The sequence below is a fragment of the Oryctolagus cuniculus genome, chromosome 12, assembly GCF_051225735.1.
Source record: "Oryctolagus cuniculus isolate XC-2025 breed Fujian yellow rabbit chromosome 12, ASM5122573v1, whole genome shotgun sequence".
NCBI lineage: Eukaryota > Metazoa > Chordata > Mammalia > Lagomorpha > Leporidae > Oryctolagus > Oryctolagus cuniculus.
The window spans coordinates 2968635-2974634 of record NC_142878.1 but is presented as its reverse complement, the minus strand read 5'-3'; the positions used below and the strand labels follow the sequence as shown (position 1 = coordinate 2974634).

General features: G+C 62.5%; 1 long non-coding RNA gene across 3 annotated transcripts in view; it reads left to right on the top strand.

The window, feature by feature from the left end:
- The first annotated feature begins 416 nt into the window (after positions 1 to 416).
- LOC149122912 (uncharacterized) overlaps positions 417 to 6000 on the top strand; it is a 28003-nt gene continuing 22419 nt past the window's right edge. Inside the window, exon 1 of one of the 3 annotated variants that reach the window (XR_016218493.1) lies at positions 417 to 993. This is a non-coding gene — a long non-coding RNA (uncharacterized LOC149122912). The remainder of the gene's footprint in view (positions 994 to 6000) is intronic. The other 2 variants (XR_016218492.1, XR_016218494.1) reach the window with 2 other exon arrangements.

Sequence of the window (6000 nt, the reverse complement as noted above, 5' to 3'; positions counted from 1 at the left end):
AGAGGGAAATAGAGAGAGCTTCTATCCACTGGCTCATTCACTTCCTGGAGGGCCCTGGGCCAGGCCGAAGCAAGGAGCCAGGAACTCTATGCAGGTCTCCCACGTGGGTCATCTGCTGCTTTCCCAGGCACATTAGCAGGGCCCTGGATTAGAAGTGGAGCAGCTGAGAACCAGTGCCCACAGGGGAGTCCAGCATTGCAGGCAGCAGCTCTACCCCCTGTGCCACAATGCTGGGCCCTGGAATAATGTTTTTTTTTTTAAAGATTTTTTATTTATTAACGTGAGAGGTAGGGTTATAGACATAGAGAGGGAGACAAGAGGTCTTCCACCTGCTGGTTCACTCCCCAAATGGCTGCAACAGCTGGAGCCAAGCTGACCCACAGCCAGGAGCCAGGAGCTTCTTCCAGGGCTCCCACACGGGTGCAGGGGCAGCAGGCGGAGGCTTAGCCTGCGGCACCACAGCACCAGGACTCCTGGAATAATGCTTTAAAATGCCTTTGTCCAGGTTCTCTTTCTGCTCAGTGTCGCGGGCAAGGGGTCAGGCAGAGTCCCTGGGTCCTCCTGCCCCTCCAAGTCTACAGGAGGATGAGGAGGGTTTGTAGAAACTTCTGGATGGTTTGGGCTTCCCAGAGGGCAACCCAGGAGAAGCAGATGGGGCTAAGGCTCAGGTGCAAGTCTGTTTGCTCACAGTCCCGCCCAACTCTGCGTCTGGGTCACCTGGAGAGTGGCAGGGGCCTGGGCAAGCTCAAGCCACAGAGATGGGAGCGACGCACCCAGGATGCCGTGTGTCCCTGCCAGCTGTCCGTCCCCCTCCCCACGCTGGCTGGAAGCCGGCCCCTCTCAGCAGGTGCAGCTGGGAAGTGATCAGCCCCACCAGCGGCTTCCACCTGAACCTTGCCGTTTGCTCTCCCTCGCACGGGGGCCCAGCCCACCTCTCCGGCCTGGGCTCGGGCGCCTGCTGTTCCCTCTGGACCTCCACTGCCACAGGGTCTGGTGAGTACCCTTCAGCCCGGATCCCGTCTCGCCTTTGTCAGGATTCCTGCCTTTGTAAAGCGTGGTGCCCTTGGATGGGACTTTGCCGCGTTTTCCTGAGCCTGTGCGTCCCTCGCCGGCCACGCCCACCCGGTCTCTTCCTCAGTGGTTCTCAGATCACCTGCGGGGCTCAGGAAAGCGTGGGCGCCCAGCCCAGGCCCTGGGTGTCTGACTTGGGAGGTGTGGAGCAGGCCGGAGCAGGTGCATTCCCTGCAGGTTCTGGGGTGCTGGTGTGCTAGTCCAGGGACCACACTTGGGGGGCCAGTGCCTGCGGCTGGCTGGGCAGTGTGTGGCGCCTGCATTGGGCGCTGTTCCTGTTCTGCGCCTGTGGCTCTGGACCTGGTTCCACCCAGACGTCAGCCGGGAAGCCTGACCACGGCAGAGGGCATGTCCCTCCATCTCCGTGGGCTGGGAGTGTGGGCCCTGGCGTCCGCAAAAGCCACCCAGCTGACCCAGGATGCCCAGGTCCTGGAGACTTGGTCAGCATAGACAAGCGTGGTCTCACCTGTGCTGAGTGCTGCTGGCCCACACCCATGGCCGCCCCCAGAGCTCCGGGGAGAGGGCACCACCTCCCTGGCCGCCAGGCTAGAGAAGGGGCCGTCTGATTCGGCTTCCCTGGCTTCGGCACCAATCTGTGCCACTCCATGACTCCCTGGCTTGACGCAACAGACGTCTGATCCATTGCAGTCCCAGAGGACAAAAAGCTGAAGTCAGTGTCCCCGGTTAAAGGCGACAGTGCAGCTGCGGCCCCGCAGAGGCGCTGGGGCGGATCCTGCCGCTGGCCTGGCCTGGCCCAGCCTTGGCCAGCTCCCTGCAGCTTGAGGCCACCTCATTCCAGTCTCGGCCTGCAGGGTCACGGGTCCCTCTCCACCGCTGCGTGCTCTCTAGCGCCCTCTGCTGCTCTCATGTGAGGACACCTGTGATGGCCCCGGGCTCGTCCAGGCAACCAGGGTACCCCCCGCCCGACCTGACTTAGGCACGGCTGTCGTCTTTATCACGTGAGGTCACTGATGATTTCCAGAGCCTAGGGCTTGATTGCCCTTTTTTTTTTTTTTAAAGATTTATTTATTTGAAAGGCAAAGTTAGAGGAATAGATCGTCATCTCCAAAGGCCAGGGCTGGGCTAGGCCAAAGCCAGGAGCCAGGCGCTTCCTCCGGGTCTCCCATGTGGGTGCAGGGGCCCAAGCACTCGGGCCATCTTCCGCTGCTTTCCCAGCCCATTTGCAGGGAGTTGAGTGGGAAGTGGAGCAGCCGGGACTCCCAAGGGCACCCCGATGGGATGCGGGTGTGACAGGCAGCAGTGACCTGCTCGCCCCAGCACTGGCTCTGACCTGCTCGTCCCAGCACTGGCTCTGGCCTGCTTACCCCAGCACTGGCTCTGGCCTGCTGTCCCTGCAGCTGCTACTCGGCCCACACAAACACCCTCCCCAGCTCCCTCCTGTGCCTCACATCCCAGCCTGGTCTGTTCCACGCCCCAGGACCTCCTTGCATTTCTCCTGCCCCATCATCTCTGCCGGCCCTGCAGGGTGCTGTGACTGTCCCCCCCCCCCCACCGGCGGCGTGACTTTCCCAGGCGCCCCAGCTCGCCTCCTGCAGTGGCGGCCAGGAGCTCCACTGGAATCCATCCTGGTCGTGCCGGGGGCCCGTGACCGCCCTGTGCATTCGTCTCCCGCTCACAGCTCCCTCTGCCTGGAGCATTCTCACCCCTCCCAGCCCCTGGCTGGTCCCTGGGCTAGGTTTCCATGGTGACCTGTGCTTCTGCATTGGCAGAACTGGGCACAGGTCAGCGGCAGCTGGGGCTGCCTACAGGGGAGCCAGGCCTGCACTGGTGTTGGACAGAAAGCGTCTCTGTCCTCATACAACACGCTACGCTTAGCCTCTGGCCACCAGGACGTGTGTGGGGACCTCGGCCCAGGACCACCTGTCAGCTCTCTGCAGCCTCTGACGGGCATCCTGCCCTTCTGTTCCATTCTGCCCCCGTCTGGATGGGTCTGCCCCTTACAGGGGCTGAGGGTGCACGTGGGTGCCAGGCACGGGGACGAGGCTGTCACCTGCACCTCTGACCCCTCCGCGGTCAGCTGCACCGCCCGTTTCCTCTTCCTCAGGTTTGAAGAATTTGCTAGGAGGGCTTAGGAGACCCCCATGCAGACCCCCACCCTCCCCACCTGTGCTAGAACATCTGCAAGGAAAGTGCATTATGGCAAAGTGGGTTAAGCCTCTGCCTGCACTGCCAGTGTTCCATGTGGGTGCCGGTTCAAGTCCCGGCTGCTCCACTTCCGACCCAGATTCCTGCTAATGTTCCTGGGAAAGCAGTGGAAGATGGTCCAAGTCCTTGGGCCCCTGCACCCATGTGGGAGACCTGGAAGAAGCTCCTGGCTCCTGGCCATTGTGGCCATTTTGGGAATGGAAGATTGCCCTCTGTCTCTCCCTCTCTCTCTAACTCTGCCTTTAGGAAACAAACAAACAAACAAACAAACAAAAAAAGAAGCCTACAACAAAGGAGTCCAGTGAACAGCCAGGAGTGGGGTGCGTGGGGCAGAGTATGTGGGGAGGGGAGGGGCTTTGTGCCTCCCCCGGTGCCACCCTCTGGGCACTTCCGGGTAGGCAGCAGACGATCCTGGGATTTTCTGGAACCTTCATGATGATGTCATCGGCACTGGCGATCCACTCAACCTTCAGCCTCCCCCGGGGGGCAGGGTGGAAAGTTCCAGGCCTCTGGTCCTGTGGTTGGTTTCCCTGGCCAGCGGCTCCCATCCTGAAGCTGTCCAGGAGCCCACCAGTGTCCCCTCCCTAGAGCAGGGACGTGCCTGTCACCCAGAATGCCAAGGACCCGCGGGCTCTGTGTGCCGGGGTTCGTCACCCAGGAAATGAGCAGGGACTGGGGAGCTCTGGGTCAAGAGCAGGGCCAAAGGTCAGCGCCAGAGCTTGTCCTGGCGCCCGTCTGCGAGGTTTCCTGCAGCCAAGTCAAGGGCCTGGGGGCAGAGACTTGTGCACGCGTGTTCCTCGTTACTGCACAGGGTCGTGGCGGGCTCTCCTCTTGGTGCCACCATGGTGCCCGCCTCTGCCAGCATCTACCAAGCCGATGGCTAGGCCCTTGCCTCAGCCCACTGCCCTGCAGGACCCAGGGGCTCTCCTGGGACTGTCCAGGTCCCCCAGCTTGCCACAGAAAGCAGTGCCCCTCCGAGGGCCTCGGTGTGTTTCCTCACCCTGCCGGGGGCTCCCCTGGGTAGTGTTCTGTCCATCACACAGTTGTGCAAGAAGCCTGCACGGCTGGAAGATGAACCTGCCTCTACTCCCGGCCCTGGCCCTGGCCCTCACCCACCATCCCCTGCCCTGAGCAAGCCAGCTCCAGCAGAACCGATAGTCACAGACCCAGACGGCAGCACGCCCACCAGGGTCAGCCTCACGGACCCAGACGGCAGCGCGCCCACCAGGGTCAGCCTTATGCCCTGGGGCCTCCCTGCCTGCTGCCCTTCCCAGAGTTCCTGCACAAGGCACGGCTCAGGGGCACAGGTCACAGGGCCTCTGGGAGCATGTGAGTGCCCAGAATGGTGGGTGGAAGGCCGTCGGCCACGTTCCGACAGGGCAGAGGTAGAGCCCAGGCACGGCGAAGCTCCCTGCCCCCTCCTCCAGCCCCGCCTCTTCTCTCCTCCACTCCACCTGCCGGGTCCAGCTCTGGTCAGTGCTGACCCAGGGGTTCGGTGCTCACTCTGCCTCTGCTGGCCTGGACGTGGTCTCGGAACCTTACCCACCTACCCGCTGCCCTCCCGCCCCACACAGCGGGTATGTGCAGATGTGAGTGTGTGTGTGGGGGGCTCTGGGTTTGGGTGTATTAGACATAGGGTGTATGGGGTGTGTGTGGAGTGTGTGGGCTCTGGGCTTGGGTGTACTAGGTGTGGGGTGTATGGGGTGTGGGGTGTGTGTGGAGTGTGGGGGTGTGTGTGGGCTCTGGGGTTGGGTGGATTAAGTGTGGGGTGTATGGGGTGTGTGCAGTGTGGGTGTGTGTGGTGTGGGTGTGGGTGTATGGGTATAAGGTGTGTGTGTGTGGGTGTGTGTATGTGTGCTCTAGGGTTAGGTGAGCGGTTCCTTGTCCTCTAGTTTCCCTCTGCCTCCTGCCTGGTGCCTGGAATATGGAGAGCATGGCTGGAGCTCCAGCAGCCTTCTGGGGTCTTGGAGTGGTCTTGACACCCGCAGCCGAGGCCACAGACAGAAGCAGCCCCGGTCCCTGGTGGTCTGGAGTCACCGCAGTGGCCTGGGCCTCCACCCTCGCCCTGAGGGTGACCCCAAGTGCGGGGCCAGGTGTCCGCCAACGGCAGCCAAGAGCCATTTTCACCGTCGGCTTCCAGTTTTCTCTGTGTTTCTGCTCACGCAGGTGGATCCTCAGGCCGGGTTTATTCCCGCTTATCCGCAGCGTCGTCTCTGACCCCTGCAAGGCCAGGGCTCTGGCTCATTGAGCGGGGCCGGGGAGAGGCTGTGGCACGAGGCCTGGCCCCCCCGCGGGAGCTCTGCTCGGGTTTAGGGGCGGAGTGGCCTTCACTGAGCTCCTGCTCCACGCCAAGCCCGCGGCTCCCACGCAGGATTTCCCTCCTTCCCCGAGGCCACAGCTCTCGTGGTGAGGACGCTGGGCTGAGCTGGGGCCTGGATGCGCACAGCAGGGGAGGGGCTGGTTGTCAGGGGCAGGAGATCAGCGACGCCCACCTGCTGAAGGACAGAAGGTGGCGCCTTCAGGGCGATGGCCGCTCCTGGACAAGAGGTTTCTGGAAGGTTCTCCCTCCACGCCCAGCACACCCCTGGTGCCGCCTTGATGGAGAGAGCGAGCTACAGATGAGGCCTTCGGGCAAGAGCCCACCCTTCTCTCATCCACCCCACGCTGTGAGGGGCCTCGTGTTTTGCTTGACACTCAGTTCCCGCTGCCCCCGCGGAGCCCTGTCTCGAGACAGTGCCCACCTCTGTTTAGGAAGTGCCAGAT